Source organism: Equus asinus, chromosome 4 (genome assembly GCF_041296235.1).
Source record: "Equus asinus isolate D_3611 breed Donkey chromosome 4, EquAss-T2T_v2, whole genome shotgun sequence".
NCBI classification, from domain to species: domain Eukaryota; kingdom Metazoa; phylum Chordata; class Mammalia; order Perissodactyla; family Equidae; genus Equus; species Equus asinus.
This window is the reverse complement of record NC_091793.1, coordinates 65454543-65476498: the sequence shown is the minus strand read 5'-3', so window position 1 is coordinate 65476498 and position 21956 is coordinate 65454543. Positions and strand designations below refer to the sequence as shown.

The 21956-nt window shown below is 37.3% G+C and overlaps 1 long non-coding RNA gene across 2 annotated transcripts in view; it reads right to left on the bottom strand.

Annotated features, from left to right (window-relative positions):
- Window positions 1-10835: 10835 nt before the first annotated feature.
- The window catches only part of LOC139045077 (uncharacterized), an 88195-nt gene continuing 77074 nt past the window's right edge, over window positions 10836-21956 (bottom strand). The window contains exons 4-5 of one of the 2 annotated variants that reach the window (XR_011502744.1): window positions 11864-11982; window positions 10836-11140 (exon numbers count right to left, since the gene is read on the bottom strand). This is a non-coding gene — a long non-coding RNA (uncharacterized lncRNA). The remainder of the gene's footprint in view (window positions 11141-11863; window positions 11983-21956) is intronic. The other variant, XR_011502743.1, reaches the window with a different exon arrangement.

Sequence of the window (21956 nt, the reverse complement as noted above, 5' to 3'; positions counted from 1 at the left end):
ATAACAGAGAAAAATAAATGATATTCCTACAGTCTAGAGACAGAGTCCAATGTGGCCTGCAAAAGCTTTAAGTTTGTATGAATCCATGATTCTCTGTTAATTTTTATGTGAATTATAAATGTAACTATGGAATATAATCATATTTGATTTTACATAAGATCTACTTTTTAACTACTTATTTCAAGTAAATAGGTAATAAGTAGTCAGAGGTGTGTTGTGTTTGCCCCATGGCTTCAATAATAATAAAATGAATGATAACGAAAGCTAACTGGAGAACAGAATGTGTCTTTCTCACCAGGACTAGGGGGAGTGTTCCATTTGCACTATTTTGGGCAATATTCCCAATGATGTCATAGGTGCTGCTATTATTCCCACTATATAGTTAAAGAGTCTGTGCTTTGAGAGGTTAAGTAACTGTCTCAAGATCACAGGGCTTGAAAGGGGTCAGAATTTGAGCCCAGGCTGTCTGCCCTTAGCCCCAGGCTCTATTTCACATCTCAATGGAGGTTTTATTCTCCCTTGATTTCTTTCTTCACCTACATATGTTTATTTCTAACTTCTGAACTGAATAGTTTTAAATTGTTTTTCTAGCCTTTATTACATTTGTTTTCATTTTATCTTTGCTGTTTCCTTCCTTGTGCTAACTTTGGGCTTAGGTTGTTCTTCTTTTTCTAATTCCTTGAGGTGTAAAGTTAGGTTGTTTATTTGAGATCTTTTTTTCTTTCTTTCTTTTCTTTTTTTTTCTGAGGAAGATTAGCCCTGAGCTAACATGTGTGCCAACCTTCCTCTACTTTGTATGTGGGTTACCTCCATACCATAGCTGATGAGTGGAGCTGGTCCACACCCAGAATCCAAACCTGTGAACCCCAGGCTGCCAGTGCGGAGCATGTGGAACTTTAACCACTTGGCCATGGGGCCAGCTCCGTTTCTTTTTTCTTAATGTTGGTGTTTACAGCTATAAACTTCCCTCCTAGAACTACTTTTGCTGCATCCTATAAATTTTGATATATTGTATTTCCATTTTCATTTGTCTCGAAATAATTTTTTTATTTCAAAAAGAGTGTATTGTTTAATTTCCAAATATTTATGAATATTCCAATTTTTTAAAATTTTTTTATTGTGGTCTAAACAGTTTTATAACATTGTGAAATTTCAGCTGTACATTAATATTTGTCAAACACCATGTAAATGTACCCCTGCATCCCACGTGCCCACCCTCCGCCCTGTCCCACCCTGTAACCACTAAATTGTTCTCTTTTTCTATAAGTTTGTTTATATTCCACATATGAGTGAAGTCATATAGTGTCTGTCTTTCTCTGTCTGGTTTGTTTCGCTTAACATGATGCCCTCAAGGACCATCCATGCAGTTGTGAATGGGATAATTATCTCTTTTTTATGGCTGAGTAGTATTCCGTTGTACATATATATACCACATCTCCTTTATCAGATCATCAGTCATTGGGCACTTGAGTTGCTTCCACATCTTGGCTATTCTGAATAATGCAGCAGTGAACATAGGGATGCATAAATCTCTTTGTATTGTTGATTTCAAGTTCTTTGTATAAATATCCAGTAGTGGGATAGCTGGGTCATATGGTAGTTCTAAGTTTTTTGAGAAATCTCCATAATGTTTTCCAAAGTGACTGCACTATATTGCATTCCCACCAGCAGTGGATGAGGATTCCCTTTTCTCCACAACCTCGCCAACATTTATTACATTTGTTATTTTTTGTCTTGGTGATTAGAGCCATTCTAATTGGCATAAGATGATATCTAAGTGTAGTTTTGATTTGCATCTCCCTGATGATTAGTGATGTTGAGCATCTTTTCATGTACCTATTGGCCATCTGTATATCTTCTTTGCAAGAATGTATTTTCATATCCTCTGCCCACTTTTTTATTGGGTTGTTTATTTTTTTGTACTTCAGTTGTGTGAACCCTTTATATATCATGGAGCTTAACCCCTTATCAGATATATGATTTGCAAATATTTTCTCTCAGTTGGTGGGTTGTTTTTTCATTTTGATCTTAGTTTCCTTTGCCTTCCAGAAGCTCTTTAGTCTGATGAAATCCCACTTGTTTATTTTTCCTTTTGTTTCCCTTGTTTGAGGGGACATCATATTTGTAAAGATCCTTTTAAGGCTGATGTCAAAGAGTATACTGCCTATATTTTCTCCCAGAAGTTTTATGGTTTTTGATCTTACCTTCAAATCTTTGATCCATTTTGAGTCTATTTTTGTGTATGGTGAAAGGTAACAATCTACTGTCATTCCTTTGCATGTGACTATCCGGGTTTCCCAGCATCATTTATTGAAGAGGCTTTCCTTTCTCCTTGTACGTTCTTGGCTTCTTTGTCAAAGATTAGTTGTCCGTATACGTGTGATTTTATTTCTAGGCTTTCAATTCTGTTCCATTGATGTGTGTGCCTGTTTTTGTACCAATACTATGCTGTTTTGATTACTATAGCTTTGTAATGTGTTTTGAAGTTAGGGATTATGATGCCACCAGTTTTGTTCTTGTTTTTTAGGAATGCTTTGTCTATTCAGGGTCTTTTCTTGCCCCATATGAATTTTAAGATTCTTTGTTCTATTTCTGTGAAGGATGTCATTGGGATTCTGGTTGGGATTGCATTGAATTTGTAGATTGCTTTAGGTAGTATGGCCATTTTTTTTTTTTAGATTGGCACCTGAGCTAACAACTGTTGCCAATCTTTTTTTTTTTCTGCTTTTTCTCCCCAAATCCCTGCAGAGTATAGTTGTATATCTTTTTAGTTGTGGGTCCATCTAGTTGTGGCATGTGGGACACTGCCTCAACATGCCTGATGGGTGGTGCCATGTCCACTCCCAGGATCCAAAGTGGTGAAACCTTAGGCCACCAAAGCGGAGCACAGGAACATAACTGCTCGGCCATCAGGCTGGCCCCTGGGCATTTTAACTATGTTTATTTTTCAAATTCATGTACAAGGAATATATTTCTCCTTGTACGTTCTTGGCTTTCCATTTATTTATGTCATTACAAATTTCTATCAGTAATGTCCTATAGTTTTCCTTGTATAGGTCTTTCACCTCCTTTGTTAAATTTATTCCTAGACATTTTATTCATTTTGTTGTGATTGTAAATGGGGTTGTATTCTTGAGTTCTTGTTCTGTTAGTTCATTATTAGACTATAGATATGCCACTGATTTTTGTACATTGACTTTGTATCCTGCAACTTTGCTGCAGATGTCAATTATTTCTAATAGTTTTCTGGTGGAATCTTTATGGTTTTCTATATATAAAATCATCTCATCTGCAAAGTGAGAGAGCTTCACTTCTTCAGTGCCTATTTGGATTACTTTTATTTCTTTTTCCCGCCTAATTGCTCTGGCCAAAACCTCTAGTACTATGTTGAATAAGAGAGGTGATAGTGGGCACCCTTGTCTTTTTCCTCTTCTCAGCAGGATGACTGCTCAATTTTCCCCCATTGAGTATGATGTTGGCAGTGGGTTTATCATATATGGCCTTTATTATGTTGAGGTATTTTCCTTCTATATCCATTGCATTGAGAGTTTTTATCATAAGTCCGTGTTGGAACTTGTCAAATGTTTTCTCTGCATCTATGGAGTTGATCATGTGGTTTTTGTTCCTCCTTTTGTTAATATGCTGTATCACATTGATTTGCAGATGTTGAACCATCCCTGTGTCCCTGGTATGAATCCCACTTGATCATGGTGTATGATCTTTTTAATATATTGCTGTATTCGGTTTGCCAATAGTTTGTTGAGGGTTTTAGCATCTATGTTTCCCTGCGATATTGGCCTGTAATCTTCCTTCTTTGTGTTGTCCTTGTCTGGTTTTGGGATCAGGGTCATGCTGGCCTCATAGAATGTGTTAGGAATACTTCTGACTTCTTCAATTTTTTGAAATAGTTTAAGAAGAATAGGAAATAAATTGTCTTTGAATGTTTGGTAGAATTCTCCTGAGAAGCTGTCTGGTCCTGGACTTTTATTTTTGAGGAGATTTTTGATTGCTGTTTAAATCTCTTTGCTTGTGGTTGATCTATTCAGATTCTCTATTTCTTCTTGATTCAGTTTGGGGAGGTTGCAAGAGTCTAAGAATTTATCCATTTCTTCTAGTTTGTCCAGTTTGTTGGCATATAGTTTTCATAATGTTCTCTTATAATCTTTTGTATTTCTGTGGTATCTGTTGTAATTTCACCTCTTTCATTTCTAATATTATTTATTTGAGCCTTCTCTCTTTTTTTCTTAGTGAGTCTGGCTAAGGGTTTGTCAGGTTTGTTTATCCTCTAAAAGAACAAGCTCCTTGTTTCACTGATCCTTTTTACAGTCTTTTTTGTTTCAATTTCATTTAATTCTGTTCTAATGTTTATTATTTCCCTCCTTCTGCTGAGTTTGGGCTGTGTTTGTTCTTCTTTTTCTAATTCTATTAGGTGTAGTTTAAGATTGTTTATTTGAACTTTTTCTTGTTTGTTAACATGGCCTGTGTTGCTATAAATTTCCCTATTAGGATCGCTTTTGCTGCATCCTATAAGAGTTGGTGTGGTGTGTTTTCATCCTTGGTTGTCTCCAAAAATTTTTTGATTTCTCTATTTCTTTGCCAACCCATTGGTTGTTCAGTAATATGTTGTTTAGTCTTCACGTTTTTGCTCCTTTTCCAGCTTTTTTATTGTAGTTGATTTCTAGTTTCATGGCATTATGGTCAGAAAAGATAGTAGGTATGATTTCAATCTTCTTAAATTTACTGAGGCTTGCCTTATTTCCCAATATATGGTCTATCCTTGAGAATGTTCATGTGCGCTTGAGAAGAATGTATATTCTGCTGTTTTGGGATGGAGTTCTCTATATATGTCTATTAAGTTCATCTGCTCTACTTTTTCATTTTACTCCACTATCTCCTTGTTGACTTTTTGCCTGAATGATCTATCCATTGATGTAAGTGGTATGTTGAGGTTCCCTACTATTACTGTGTTCTCATTGATATCTCCATTTAAGTTTGTTAATAGTTGCTTTATGTACTTTGGTGCTCCTGTGCTTGGTGCATAGATGTTTATAAGTGTTATATCTTCTTGGTGGAGAGTCCTTTTTTCATCATATACTACCCCATCTCTCTCTTTACAAGTTTTATCTTGAAGTCTACTTTGCCTGATCTAAGTGTGACAACACCTGCTTTTTTTGGTTTGCCATTAGCTTGGAGTATTGTGTTCCATCCCTTCACTCTGAGTCTACGTTTGTCTCTAGAGTGGAAATGTGTTTCCTGGAGGCAGCATATTGTTGGGTCTTGTTCTTTAATCCATCCTGCAACTCTGTGTCTTTTGATTGGAGAATTCAATATATTTACATTAGAGTGATTATTGATATATCAGGGCTTAATACTGCCATCTCATTGCATATTTCCCAGTTCTTCTTCATTTCCTTTGTTTCTCTTCTCCTGTATTTCGGACTATCAATTTGACTAGGTAGTTTTCTCCATTGGTTTTCTTCTTTTTCTCCTTGTTTATCATAAATGTTTCTGTTCCAGTTATTTGTTTACTGATTATCCTTAGGTTCATATAAAAAGTCTCTTAGTTGAGATAGTCCATTTTCTGATAGCCTCTTATTTCCTTAGAAAATACTGATTGCATCCCTTTCCTCTTCCCCTTCCAAGTTATTTTTGTCACATCTTTTTCCAAATTGTGTTGTGAGTTTGTGGTTAAAAATGTGAGATCATTTTTATTTTGCGTTTTCCTTTTCTTTATCCTTGATGTTACAGTTAAGTGTTTACTAACCTGATCTGATAGAGAGCTGCCATTTTCTGATTATTGCCTACCTATTCATCTCCTTGCTCAGGGCTTTGTAGCCCTTTCCTATTTTTTTTCAGGTTTGGGGGCCTTCTTGAGGATTTCTTGTAGGGCCTGTCTTGTGGCAATAAACTCTGTTCGCTTTTGTTTATCTGGGAAAGTTTTTATTTCTCCATCATACTTGAAGGAAATTTTCACTGGACAGTGTATTCTTGGCTGAAAGTTTTTGTCTCTCAGGGTTTTGAATATGTCATTCCACTCTCTCCTAGCCTGTAATATTTCTGCTGAGAAATCCACTGAAAGACTGATAGGGGTTCCTTTGTAAGTTATTTTCTTCTGCCTTCCTGCCATTAGTATACTTCCTTTGTCCCTGACTTTTGCCAGCTTCACTACTACATGCCTTGCAGGGGGTCTTTTTATATTGAAAAAGTTAGGATATCTGGAGGCCTCTTTCACATAAATTTCCAGCTCTCTCCCCAGATTTGGTAAATTCTCAGAAATTATTTCTTCGAACAACCTTTCTGCTCCATTCTCCTTCTTTTCCCCTCTGGAATACCTATGCTGCATTTCCTGATTGAGTAGATATTTCTCTAAGAGCATCCTCATTTCTTTTTAGTCTTAGTTCTCTTTTCTACTCCCTCTGAAGCATTTCTGTAGTGCTATCCTCTAACTGGCTGATTCTCTCCTCCATATTATCAGCTCTGTTGTTTAGGGAATCCAGATTTTTCTTTATTTCATCCATTCTGGTTTTCATCTCTAACAATTCTGATTGGTTCTTTATGGTTTCAATCTCCTTTGTGAAGAAGCTCCTGGATTCATTAATTCGTTTTTCTGTGTTTTCTTGTAACTCATTGAGTTTTTTTACGATAGCTGTTTTGAATTCTTTGTCATTTAGGTTATGGATTTCTATTCCCTCAGGGTTGTTTTCTGGGTACTTGTCACTTTCCTTCTGGTTTGGAGTTTTAATATGCCTACTCATACTCCTTGATGGGGTAGATTTTTGCTTCTTCTTGGTGTTCTTATCAGGGTGCAGCTGCCATGTACCACCACAGGATAGGGATCAGGCACTATGTAGTCTGGGCCAGAAAGGAGCAGGGGCTACAGCCACTGTCTGCTTTTCTCTCTGAGTGATTGATTGATGGCAGATCTGGAGCACCAGGTCTTGTCCCTCTGAATGGAGCTCTGGGTGATTGCAGAACTGTGCACTTTCCCTTTCTCTGCCACTGCTGCCACATTCTCTGCACCATGCTCCAGACAATTCTGGGGTTGGAGTACCAGACAGGCACGAGGTGCCTCTCTTATCTGCACTCATTCCCTTCCATGGCTGCCTCTCTCTCCACACTGAGCTTTGGATGACTCTGGGGCAGGATTACCTACCAGGGGCTGGGTGCCTCTCTTGGGTGTACCCTTTCCCCTCTGTGGCTACCACACTCTCTGCACCAAGTTCCGGAAAACTCTGGGGCTGGAGTACCGGGCAGGGGCAGGGTGCCTCTCTTGGCTGTGCCCTTTCCCCACCACAGCTTCCAGTCTCTCTGCACTGAGCTCCAGATGACTGTGGGGCTGCACACTTTTCCTGCCACCACCACCAAGCTCTCTGCTCCTTGCTCTGGGAGAACTGGGGCTGGAGTTCCTGTGCCCTTTCCCCATTGCCACTACCCTGGCTCACCACACTGTGCTCTGGGTGATTTTGCGGCTGGAGTACAGGCAGAGATGGGGCACCATTCTCACCTGCACCCTTCCTGCCACCATGGCCCATCTCTCTCCATGGAGCTCTTTTGGATCAGCTTCCACTTTCTCTGTAGGATCCAGCCCCACCACCACCTTCAGGCATATGGCTGCATGGGTCTCCCAAATGTCTTTTGTGATATATATGTATCTCCTCTGTTGGTGTATGAATCTCCTTTTGGTTGTATCTTAGAGGAGAGAATCCAAGGGAAGAGCTCACTCTGCCATGATGCTTATGTCACTCCTCCAATTTTTTGAACAGGTAAAGAAATTAGCAAACTTTTAGCTAGACAAATTAAGGAAAAAAGAGAGAAGACTGAAATAAAATTATAACTGTAAAAAGAAACATCACAACTGATACCACAGAAATACAAAGGATGATAAGAGACTATTGTGAATAATTATATGCCAACAAATTTGGAAAGCTAGAAGAAATGGATACATTCCTTGAAACATACAACCTACCAAGACTGAGGCAGCCCTCATGGTCTAGTGGTTAAGATCTGACACTCTCACTGTCACAGTCCAGGTTTCTTTTCCTGATAAGCATACCACCTGTCTGTTGGTTACACCCTGTAGTGAGGGTATTGCTGTGATGCTGAAAGCTATGCCACTGGTATTTCAAATACTAGCAGGATCACCCATGGCAGACAGGTTTCAGCAGAGCTCCAAGAGTAAGATAGACTAGAAAGAAGGACTTGGCCATCCTATTCCAAAAAATTGGCCATGAAAACCCCATTAACAGCAGTGGAGCAGTGTCTGCTACAGCACTGGAAGATGACAGGATGGTGGAAAAAGACAGGGTTCTGGTATGCTATACACAGGATCACCAGGAGTTGGAATTGACTCAATGACACTAACAACAAATGAAGACTGAATCATGAAAATCTGAACAGACTGATTACTAGTAAGGAAATTAAATCTGTAATCAAAACCCTCTCATAAAACAAAAGTCCAGGACTAGATGGCTTCATTAGTGAATTCTACCAAACATTTAAAAAAAGAATTAACACCAATCCTTCTCAATTTCTTCTAAAAAATGCAGATCAGGGAATACTCTCAAATTATTTTATGAAGCCAGAATTATCTTCATACCAAAGCCAGACAAGGACACGAGAAAAGAAAACTGCATTTCATATCCCTGATGAATATAGATGCAAAAATCCTCAACAAAATACTAGCAAACTGAATTCAACCACACATGAAAAGGATCATCCACTGTGATCAAGTGAGATTTATCCCTGAAATGCAAAAATGGTTTACACACACAAATCAATAAATATGATACACTACATTAACAGAATGAAAGATAAAAAGCACATGGCCATCTCAATAGATGCAGGAAAAATTCTGGCAAAATTCAACACTCTTTCATGATAAAAACCCTCAATAAATTAGGTATAGAAGAAATATACCTCAACATAATAAAGACCAAATATGACAAGCCCACAACTAACATCATAGTCAAAGGTGAAAAGCTCAAAGCTTTTCCTCTAAGATCAGGAACAAGACAAGGATGCTCATGCCCCAGCCAGAGCTATTAGTCAAGAAAAAGAAATAAAGGCATTCAAACTGGAAAGGAGTGAAATTGTCCCTGTTGTGGATGGTATGACATATATATATATGATCAAATCATATATAAGAAAATCCTAAAGACTCTTTCAAAAAATTGTTAGCACTAATAAACAATTTCAGTAGAGTCGTAGGATATAGAATCAACCTGCAAAAATCAGTTTCAAGAAAGTATCTAACAAGAAAGTATATGAAAAAGAAATTTAGAAAATAATACCATTTACAATAGCATCAAAAACACTAAAATACTTAGGAAAAAATTTAAGCAATGTGGTGAAATATTTGTACACTGAAAACTATTAGAATAAAACATAGGGCAAAAGCTTCTTGACATTGGTCTGGACAATGATTTTATGGATATGACTCCAAAAGTGCAGGCAACAAAAGTAAAGTAGATGAATGGGATTCCATCAAACTAAAAATTTTCTGCACAACAAAGGAAACCAGGAACAGAAGGAACAGAAGACCTATAGAATGGGAGAAAATATTTGCAAACCATACATCTGATAAGAGGTTAATATCCAAAATATATAAGGAACTCATACTACTCAATAGCAATAAAAAAAAAACAAACAATTTAAACAGAGGCTGCCCTGGTGGTATGATGGTTAAATTCATGAGCTCTGCTTCAGCAGCCAGGGTTTCACAGATTTGGATCCCAGGCATGGACCTATACACCACTCAGCAAGCCATGCTGTGGAGGCATCCCACATACAAAATAGAGGAAGACTGGCAGAGATGTTATCTCAGGGACAATCTTCCTCAAGCAAAAAGAGGACAATTGGCAACAGATTTAGCTTAGGGACAATCTTCCTCATAAAAATGAATAAGTAAATAACCCAATTTAAAAATAGGCAAGGGACCTGAGTATGCATTTCCGAAAAGAAGACATACAAATGGACAACAGACATGTGAAAAAATCCTCAGCATCACTAATCATCAGGGATGTGCAAATCAAAACCACAATAAGATATCACCTCACACGTTTTAAATTGGCTATTAACAAAAAGATAATAGATAAAAGATAACTATTGACAAGGATATGGAGAAAAGGGAATCCTTGTCCACTGTTGGTGGGAATGTAAATTGGTACAGCCATTATGAATGACAGTATAGAGGTTCCTCGCAAAATTAAAAATAGGACTCTTATGATCCAGCAATCCCACTTGTGGATATATATCCAAAGGAAATTAAATCAGTATCTTGAAGAAATATCCGCAGGTGTTCATTGCAACGTTATTCACAATAGCCAAGACATGAACCTTGAAGACATTATGCTAAATGAAACAGCCAAGCACAGAAAAAATTACCTTCATGATCTCACTAATATGCAGAATTTAAAAAACTCGATTTCCACGAAAAGAGTAGGGGCTGGCCCTGTGGCAGAGTGGTTAAGTTTGCATGCTCTGCTTTGGTGGCCTGGGGTTTGCCAGTTCAGATCTTGGGCATGGACCTACACACGGCTCATCAGGCAGTGCTGTAGTAGCATCCCACGTAGAAGAATTAGAATGAGTTACAAGTAGGATATAAAATTTTGTACTGGGGCTTTGGAAGGGAAAAAGAAAAGAGGAAGATTGGCAACAGATGTTAGTTCAGGGCCAATCTTCCTTACACACACACACACACAAATAATAATAATAATAAATAAGAAGAGAGTAGAATGGTTGTCGCCAGGGATTGTGGGTAGAGGAAATAGGAGATGTTGGTCAAAGATACAAAGTTTCAGTTATGCAAGATGAATAAATTCTGGAGATCTAATGTACAGCATGATGATCATAGTTTAATAACATTGTATTGTATGCTTGATGTTTGATAACAGAGTAGAGCTTAAATGTTCTCACAACACACACAAAAATGATAACTATGTGAAGTCAAAGATATTTTAATCAGGTTGATTATGGTAATAAATTCACAACGTATATGCATATCAAAGCATCATTTTTTACATAGTAAATACGTACAATTTTGGTCAGTTATATCCCACTAAGCCCGGAAAAAGTAGTTTTTCAAAATCTTTCCATATTCTCCATTCTCGTCACTCCTGCTTTTGTTTAGGATACGCTCACTCTGCAATGAATTACAAGTAAGCAGTTATTATAATATGATTATTTCTATAATTGAAGAAGGTAGAATTTGCTTCAGAATTAATAACAAATAACTTGATGAGTAAAAATAATACAGCCCAGCACTAAGATAAGCACTTTACACATATAAAAGCCTTCAATCAATATTTGTTGAATTTAATAAAACTTGTAAGGAAAGAAAGTTAATAAACTAATTTAGTCACCTTAGAAGAACCTACAATATAGAATTATTATGGTAACTGATTATATCCCAAATATATTTTTTAAATAAGTTCTCAAAGTGCCTTAAATTCCTTCATTTTAATTCAAGCTGTTCGTTCACTTTGCCATTTGCTGTTCATTTATTCAACAAAATTTACCTAATGCTTACAATGCTATGAAAACCACACTGAATCCAGAAAATATAAAGAACAATTAAACATAGTATTTGCCTTTGAGGAACTGGAACTTGGTAAGACAGCTGATATAATTTGTTTAATTTTTATAATATCTGAAACTAATAAAACAGTTCATCTTTACCATCATTCCACAGAAAGTTTTCACCAATTAGGACTGACAAATAATCAAGTTCGTTAAAGTAGTAGGATTTAAGGTAGGATTGTCAGGTTTATCAAATAAAAATAAGAAGCACACAATATGATTTTCACATAAATAATGAATTATTTTAGTATAAGTATGCTCCATGCACTACTTGGGATATACTTACATAAAATATATTTTTGTTCATTTGGAACTCAAATGTAGCTGTGTGTTCTGTATTTTATCTGGTGCCTCTGGTTTGGGGGCTCCTGTAATCTCATTCCCCCTCTTCCAGTTTTAGTAAAGCTGTAAAAGTGCAGAGAAAAGGACACAGCCTACTCATTCCTCTTGCCCATGGACTACGCACCACAGTCTCAGCACCTTAAGCAAAACTAATGAGGTTTTGAGACCCTTGTATGAAAAGCATTTTTCTCAAGGAAAATTATGTACCCCATCAGACATATTTTTCACTCAGAGAGCAATAGTTTTCTCATTTAAGTCTGCCTGTCAGGGAATATTTTGAGTGCAGTGATATTTTTAATATCATATTTCACTCAAGGATTTCAAAGTACTTTAGAAATAATTACATTATTAATGCCTCTGTGACCCCCGTGAAGTAGCTAGGGGGCATGTATTATTTATAATCACATTTTGGATGGAGAAACTGAGATAAAGAAAGGCTTAGCGGTTTGATCAAGGTCGTGGGATAAATCACTGGAGAAGCTGAACGCAGAACTTGCAGTTGGAGACCAGTACAGCTCTGTGCACTTGGCGCCTGGGGAATTTCACCAGGGACAAAATTTGCTACAGCCTTCTACAAAGAAGGAAACCATAATTACAATAAACCAGAACTATTCTTTACGTGCGTCTTTCCCTGCTCCTGCTCATCTCTCCTGCCCCATCCTGGGGCAGTCTCAGTAGCTGGGATGGTCATCAGCCAGCTGACGCAGAAGAAGGAGCCCTTTACTGGAGGACCTGGCTCTGTGTTCCGGTCTCATTCTACTCGGATGAGTGGGTAACCTCAGGAGAGGTAGAAGTGATGCAGAAATTAGAGCCAAACAAAGTCAGTTCAAATACTAGTCCCATCACTACACTAGATATGTAACCCTGAGAAAGCCACACATGTCTCCCAGCTTCAGGGTCTTTGTCTCTATTATAAAGATATTAGCGTCAATCTGGGCATGTAGTACCATTATAAATGCTATTCAGAAAAGACTTACCAAATTGTTAGTCAGTATTTTTACCAAATAGATTAGTATCAAATATTCTACAATATTTCTATAAGTATTCTACATAAAAAGTGACAGGCTTAGGAACAGATGACCTCAGAGGTCTTCTCTGGCTTTAAGATGATATGATCTTATATATAGGGAGCGTTGAAAATATTGCTGAAGTTCACTTTAAAACAGTGCTCGGGTTAATAAGCCGCTTCTTAAACAGGCTTCAAGTCCATACAGTTTTCATACAATGATGCTGGTACTGATAATCCATGTGCAGGGGGCAGGTGGTGATCTTTTATACACAGAAGGATACTCTGATAGCTGAAGATTTATTTCTAGCATTAAATAGAACCTTTTTCTCTGTCTCAAAAAATCCCTCATGTTAGGGTATTTGCATTCAAGCTATGGCTGTGAAAAGCAGGGTATCTCTGCCTAAAACCAATTTTTGTGCCTGTTGGATAACACAGGGATAGCCTGGACTTCAGAGTTAGACATTCACTTGACCTTGTGCGGCATATTTAAATTCTCTGGCCTCCCTCAGTTACTCAATATATGAAATAGATGTAAGATCTACCTTGAAAGTTTGTTATAAAAGTTAAATGACATAGTAAAATATGTTCTCTTAAATAACTCTCCACTTTAGTTTTCCAACAAGTTGAAGTTGGAAAACCTTGTCTATTGCACTCCCTTCTTATTTGCAGGTCTTTACAGGGCACTCCACAGTGAAACAAATACAGAAGCATATTTTTAAAAGATTCATTCATTGGGGCCGGCCCCATGGCTGAGTGGTTCAGTTTGCACACTTGGCCTCAGCGGCCCGGGGTTTCGCTGGTTTGGATCCTGGGCATGGACATGGCACCACTCATCAGGCCATGCTAAGGTGGCGTCCCACATAACACAACCAGAGTCACTCACAACTAGAATATACAGCTATGTACTGGGGGGCTTTGGGGAGAAGCAGAAGGAAAAATAAAAGGAGATTGGCAACAGATGTTAGTGCAGGTGCTTATCTTTAAAAACAAAAGATTCGTTCCTTCATTTATTCATAAGAATGCTCTCTTTTTCATTTAAAAATATAGCAAATTGTTACAAAGGAGAGCATTTTGCTTAGATTAACTAAAATGAGTTATCGTTTCTTAACAATTCAGTATATGGAAACACATGCTTACAAGATAGAGTATCCTTTAATTTTCCTTTTATCCTCTGTCTACCTATCTTCCTTCCAAAATTTGAAATATCGTCTCAATTTATAGTGATATACAAGATGAGAAAAAGAGAAAAAGTAGAAAACTGTACAAAACTGGTAGCAAGTTTGCACACACACACATACATGCACAATTAAAAAAGAACTTTGCAGTGAAACAATATATTCTTTTAAGTAAACAACTTACCGAATCTCGGAATAATGACTCACATTTCCAATTCCATTTCTAGAACCTCATAGCACCTTTGGTCATGCTTTTCTACCACCTACCATGTCAGAGAGAACTCTTACACCCCTCAGGGAATATAACCCTGACTGTTTACCAGGGCAGCAAAATACAAAATTATAGGAGACGATTGTCTTCCTCAGAATACCATGATCCCGGGACCATGTTTGTGCCATCCCCGTCGCACACTCTCTCTCCACTTGTCAGCTTCCTTGCTGTGACACTCAAGTCTATCCATCAGCCTGGCGCCATCTATCACCACTCCCACTTATATCATTCTCTGCCCCACTGCCGTTTTTTCTCACTCCAGGCCAATAGATGACCAGGACTTTCTGAAAGTGTTATGCTGGCTCATGCCTCTGTGCTTCTGCTTGGCCTGTTGTCCCTATTCAGAACACTCTTCCCAGCACACTTCATTTCCTCTGTGGCTTTTCTACTTAGATTCTGTTGCTTCTGGCCCCTCCAGGCTGGTCTAGACACAGGTTCTCCTGTGACCAGTGATCTATGATGCTTCAATCAGGGCCTTATCATCAGATTGACTGCCCATGAGCTTAGGAGGACCATGGCTGTCAGGGACCATAGTTTTTACTTCTGAATTCACAGTGTCTGCCATGCAAGAGCTAGATATATGGTAAGTGAGTGAACAAATGGGTAAGTAAAAGAACATATTAATTGATGTCTTCAATAGGGACCTCTCTAGCTAATCTTTAGATGAGCAAAAGTTTATGAAGAGGCTCTGCATGAAGCGCTTGGCCCAATACAGGCAGACCTAGAGGATCATATTTAAATGAAATAAAAGATGTCTGTTAGGAGTCTGGGTGTCAGATGCACAGATTAAGCACTTGGTTTTGGAGACAGAGCCAGAAAGACACCTAGAAAAGGCAGTATGTGTACCATGAATTATGAGAAATCATCCACAGTGTGTACCTGCCTCATAGGATTGTTGCGACAGTTAAAGAAGTGCGTATAAAACATTAGGACAATGCCTGGTTCCAAGGAAGCAGTCAGATATATTAAGAATAATAATCTTACTATTTTTTTCTTTAGAATAACAAAGCTACATTGAGGTCCACGAATATGCCCTAACTCTGTGCATGAACTTCCACAATACTCTGACACCTCTACAGTAGGCCTTATTAAGATTTACTGGTCTAGTCATCAAAAAGTCTATTTGCCACATACACATTGGGCGCCCATGTTACCCCAAACACTCTTCTGGGCATTTGTTTCCCACCTATATGGTAGCTTTTGGTAACTGCATTTTTTTTAAATCTTTCTAGTCTTAGGAGAGAAGAGTGAATGAGTAGAGGACATTCATTATGACTAACAAACTTTTTTTCCCCATCATGTGTACAAGCACTTTAATTTAAACAAGGCCCATGTCCCTTATGAAGATTACCTATGTAAGTCTCCCAAGAGGCTCCTAGTTTTTCCAAAGGTGCCAACAGGTCACTAAGGCTTTCTGACATCTCAGGACTTTTGTCAAAAAAGGATCTCAGTCTTTGCCTCTGAGTAAAACCAGGATCAAACAGGGTCAAAGATGTATGTGTCATTTCTTGAATATTAATTCATAAACTTATATTAGTAAGGGTCTATTACATGTTGTACAATTTCTTAGGTACAAAGGATAAAAAGATAAATAACAAAGAATCCCAGGCTTTCAAGAGCTCAGTTACAAAAATCAATCATGACAAAACAATCTAAAAATGTCCATCATACAAAGAAGCATAACCCATGAGAGCACAGAAAAGGGGCATCTGACAGTAAGGGAGGGAGGAGGTCAGGAACATCTTCCTAGAAGAGGCCATGGTTAAAATGAATTTTGAACAAAGAAGTCAGTGTTAATGAGACACTAAAGGAGAAGTTTTCAGAAAGAAAGAATAGTGCTTTGAAGGCAAAAGGTAAAAAACAGCAAAGTGCACCCAAGGGATGTTACATACATATTTCAGACATGTTTAACTGTAACATACAACATTATGATATACATCTACCCATATATTTTATACAATTCTATTTGTAAAAGAATATATTTGGATGCTTAAAGCCCAGATTTATCATAAGTCCAAATTTCTTGATGAAGCAATTTGACCTTTTATAACTTGACTCTGCTTACTTCTCTACCTTTATATGTCCCTCTTTCCTAACATCAGTCTTTAATTTAGATGTTGGTATATTTTTTCCATAAAAAGCCAGATAGTAAATATTTTAAGCTTTGCAGGCCAAGCAGCCTCTGTTGTGACTACTCTGTTCTTGTCTGAATGCAGCCATGGGAGTTACATGAACACAGGGGCGTGGCCGTGTTCCAACAAAACATTTTTCAGGAACACCGACATTTAAATTTCATGCACTTTCCATATGTTATGAAATTCTATTTTTCTTTTGACGTTTTTTCAATTATTTAAAAATGTAGACACCTTTGTTTGCTTGCAGGCTATATGAAAATAAGCAACAGGCTGGATCTGGGTCTCAGAACATAGTTTACTGATGCCTGTTTTAGAAAATCATTACAACTTAGTGGTTGAAAGATAGAGCAGGAGTCTGATGGTATGGGATTTACTCCTGACTCAATCACTTTATTTGCTACGTAATCCTGAACTAGTTAGAGAGAGTTTAAGTAGCCTGCTCACGATCATTCCCCTGCAGGTGATGGGGAGTCATTTAAAGATTTTAAACAGAACAGCAGAGTAATATGATTTGCAATTTAGAAAAGTGCTTCTAACTAAAAGTTAGAACTTGGACCAGAGCAGGCCAGTTGGATAAAGAGAGGGCAGTTAGGAGGGATTATACAACAAATTTCATTCATTTACTTAGCTTTTTCTCATTGTTAGATCTGAAATCAGACTACATAATATTTAATTAAATTATGTCTCTACTCTAAACTTGTTTTTTTCTAATGTCATTTACAAATATACTATATTTCCCACTGCACAGTAATTAAAGGCCAACTGTATATAACGATCTTGTGAGTATCACATTTGATAGGAATGGATTCAAAACGTGTGAACTGCAGATAGGGATGCACTTATAAAGCATTTTTACGAGGAACATGGGCCATCTGTTTCCTTTGCTGATATAGTATCTCAATCCACAATGTAGTTCCCAATGAATAATACAGATTGGTTTCTACAAGTCAGCTTTGTCTGTTACAGAAATGATTAATAGCCCCATGGTCTACCTTGCTTACAAAAAGAGAGAAAACATGTGAAAACAATTTTGTGTCTGAGTGAGATGAATCCAGATTTTGCAAATAAGATTAAAGTCAACAGAAGCAGATGCCATTTTGTTTAAAGCTTTCCCTTTTTGTGCTGTGTAAGAGAAAGAGTGTGGTAATTAGAGCCTGTATGTCTTAGGTTAGAAACCAGGTTCTAAAATATGCTTTTGATGTGGCCTCTGTCAAGTCGCTTGACATCTTTGAGCCTTCATTTCGTCTTTGTGAAATGAGTATAATAACATATGCCTTGTGGTATTGAGATGAACGTTAATCATTTTGTCTGCATGGAGTCTAGAACATGGGAAGCTACCTAGTACAGTAGAATTATTTTTTGAATGACATCTATGTGTGTGTTGTGCACACACACATGCCTAACCCCACTCTAATCCAAAAAGTTATCAACATTCCAAATTCGCTCTTCATTAGAGCCCGATGACTTCCATGTCCCTGAAACAGACATTTTTTGGTTTTCATTTTTTACCTTACTTAACTTCTCAGCACTATTCTATCATTTTAAAAATTTTCCTCCCTTGGCTTCTTGAACACAACATTATTTTGTTTTTATTCCTACCTCTCTAATCTCTCTGTCTTCTTTTTTCCTTTGGTAAAAGGCCATTAAATGCTGGACCCCTTTAAGGTTCATCCTAGGGCATTATTTTCTTTTACTCTGTATTTTAACCCTAGGAGATACTATTTGTGCTTATGATTTAAAAAAAGATCTATACCCAGGTGACTCAAAATATATGTCTCTAATATGGAATTTTCCTTTGTGCTCTAGAACTAACTAAAACTACTGACTACACAGCAACTCTATTTAGATGACTAATCTGACAGTTTATCTTCCAAATCTAGTACGCTTCCTGTGTTCTGTATAGTGTTGTCATGGTCTTCTCTGTTATAAAATATCCCTGACACCTTCTACTTTCTCATCCCACATACTCCATCCACTATTGAGTTTTATCAATTTTCCTCCTAAAATATTTATTTGCACCAGGATTTTTCAACGCTGACTCCATTGACACTTCAGGTGGATAATTCTTTCTTGTGGGGGGCTGTCCTATGCATTGTCAGAATCCCTGGTCTCTATTCATTAGTTCTCCCGAGTTCTGACAACCAAAAATTACTCCAGACTTTGCCAAATGTTCTGGGGTGGGAGGAGAGAGAAAAATTTCTCCCCATTGAGAACCATATTCGACCTATCTGTTTCTGTCCATCTCACCTTGAGCACACAGACCAAGCTTGCATCTCTCCTCTCCTAGATGGCTAAAATAGTCTTTTAACTGGCACCCACATCCGTTCTGCTACTCCCTCCCTCTTCTTACACTGTAGGGGCAGTTTAGCTTGGGGATTAATAGTGTGAGTGAGGAAGTCAGACACCAGGGGTCTGCGCTGCCACATATTCACCATGTGCACTTGTACAAGATAATTACTCTGTTCTTCAATCTCCTCACTCTTAAGTGGGGATAACAATACAAACCTTATAGGGCTCTTATGAGCATCCGACCTGTAAAAGATGCATAGTGCTCAGAACAATGCCTGGCACAGGGTAAACTCTCAATGAGTATTAGTTGTGGTAGACAGAATGGTCTTTTGAAAACAGAATTCTGATGATGCCGTCTGTTTCCAAGTATGTTTCAATTTCAAAGGTCTTAAGACAAAGAAAAAATTAGCATGGCCCACATGGATTGCCTGGCTTTGTCCCAATTCATCTTCCTAGTCTTATGTTGCACAAAACTCCCTCTTGACACCTTGCTCCAGATACTTTGTTTTGTTTCCTGTTTGTTCGTGATATCTGTATGTGTATCCTGAGTCCTTCAGCCTCCAAGTCTTTGCACTTGTCATTCTTTCTGGTATTCACTTTCTTCTCCTAACCCTACACTCATTGCCTAGGTTATCTTCCCTCTTCCTCAGGTTTCCGTCCAATCACCACTTCTTCAGAGAAACCTTCCCTGGTCTCTACAACTAGATTATCCTTATTTACCAGTCTATGCCTCTTTTATTTGCTTTAACATCTAATTCATTTATTTTGTCTGATTCTTTGTTAAATGTGCATTTTCTTTACTAGACTGTAAACTCTTTGGGTGCAAAGTTTTGTTGTTGCTGTCTTTTTAGTTTTGCTCACTATTAGATCCATGCCTAGCATAATTCTAGACATTATAGTCATTCAATAAATATTTCATATTGAATGAAGGTATATAGATAGTTTTTTATAGCTGATTAAATGACTTTGAAAATATAAAATTGATGTATGTTGCTTTGCAGCAAAGACAAATATTTTAGTTAAGTTTCCTGAAGAAGCAGAGACTCAGTAAAAGGTTCAGGAAGTTTATCCAAGAACATATTATCTAGCTGATTACCACTGAGGGCAACTATGGCTGGATCCTACTAGGGACCATGTAGGAGGCAACTGTAGGGAATGCAGCTGAGAATTGTCTACCCAGAGAAGAGAAAAGGGTGTTATTTATTTACTAGTCCCTAATGCCCATGCACAAGAGTCGACAGCACGTGTTCTAATCTCCTTATACTTCCATTTTTCATGTGCATCAAAAAGCTGAGCAGATGCCTATAGGCTTTCCATGTGGCAAAATCAGAGAATCTACAGGATGGGAAGCTAAAGAATTGAAGAGCAAATACTGATGTCTAATCATTTTAACTTCTATTTCCAAGACTTCTAGTGAAGTAAATCATGTTTTCATATATGTATTGGCTATTTTCTTATTTATCTAATGTCTCTGCTTTTCCAGCTGAGTTGCGTGTCTTGTCCCTTCACAATCTTAGGATGTCTTTTGTAGAGAAATGATATGATCCACTTGCCTCTCATCTTATTTTAATATAGTGAAGTCTGATATTTGTGTTTTATACATTTTGACTTCGTCTCTTGCTTCCTGATCTCAAGGGAACAAAATAATTAGAATTTTTCTTCTAATAACTTTACACAAGGTATATTATCTTTTTCATGTAAATCTTTGATCCACTTAGAATTTATTTTGGTGCATCTAAGCAATATATGAGTGATCTAGTTGCCCCTCGCTCTTGTCAACATGTAGCGTTATCACTATTTTTAAAGTCATTTTAATAGATGTGCAGTGACATCTCATTGCAGTTTGAATTTGCATTTCCCTAATGACCAAAAATGTTGAACACCTCTTCATGTGATTTATTTACCAGTTGCATATCCTCTTCAATGAAATATTTGTTCATATCTTTTGCTCATTTTCTAATTGGATTGTTTGTGTTTTCGTTTTCTTTTTCTTTCTTTCTTTTTTTTTAACTGTTGCGTGTTGATAATTCTTCATAAGTTCTAAGGGCTAGTTTCTTTGCTGGATATGTGGTTTGCAAATATTTTTGTCCAGTCTATAAACTTGCATTTTTTCCATTTAAAGAGATCTTTCACACAGCAAAAGTTTTTAATTTTTACACGGTCTAATTTATTGTATTTTCCATTTATGGATCTTGCTCTCCCCCTTTCTTGAAATACTCTCTACCTTTCACTTTTAGATTCTCATCTAACCTCTCAAAATACAAAGATATAACTCATAAATACCATTACTTACTATATAGACCAAATGAGCTCTTGTTTGCTTTCTCTTATCTGTCAACAATAAACAAAAGCTCATCTATAAACAACATAAATATTATTGAGATATTCTCTCCCTAAAAAGAGTTACACACCCTTGTAGAGCCATGGGCTCAAACAGCCACTGGCTATTTCTACTCAGACAGAGACACATGGCTAGGCACGAGGAAGAAAAATAAAACTATATTGGAGCTTATATATCGTAACCAGAGTATAAGTAACTGTTAAAAGTGTCATGTAAATATTAATTGAGTGATCTAGCTAATATAAGCTATAGAAGTTTAGAGTAAAAAGATTATTGCTAAGATAAATTATCCAAAAAAGAAATCTATTTCATTAGACTCAAGGCTTGGAATTTATGTTCTCCCAATATTCCATCAGAGAGTCAAATATGATCTGCTATGTGAGTGGAATAACAATAGTATTGATTTCCTATTCTTAAAATACGAGGAATTTAGATGAATACAAGGAACAGAAGAAATAAAAGATACATTTATAGGAGATATAATCTAGCTCAGAAAACAAAATATGAGAGAGCTACGAGAACTCTTGGGCAGTTCCAGAGGTGCAATATAAGCCGGAGATGGTAAGTACTAGATTTCACAGAGGAAACAATGGAGTGAACTTCGTGAGTAATTAAGGGAGATGAATCTGAAGGAGAGCCAAGGTGAACTTATCTTTAGATAGCAACGAAGGAGGAGGAACTGTGCCTGGAGTTGGATGGGGTTGAAGAGAGAGTCCTGGGAAAAACTCCTTAAGCAAATGTGTCAGGGGGAAAAATGTGAGAGCAATGGCCTTAGGCCTTAAAATTAAAATCAAGCCATTTAGTAAGTGGATTTCAT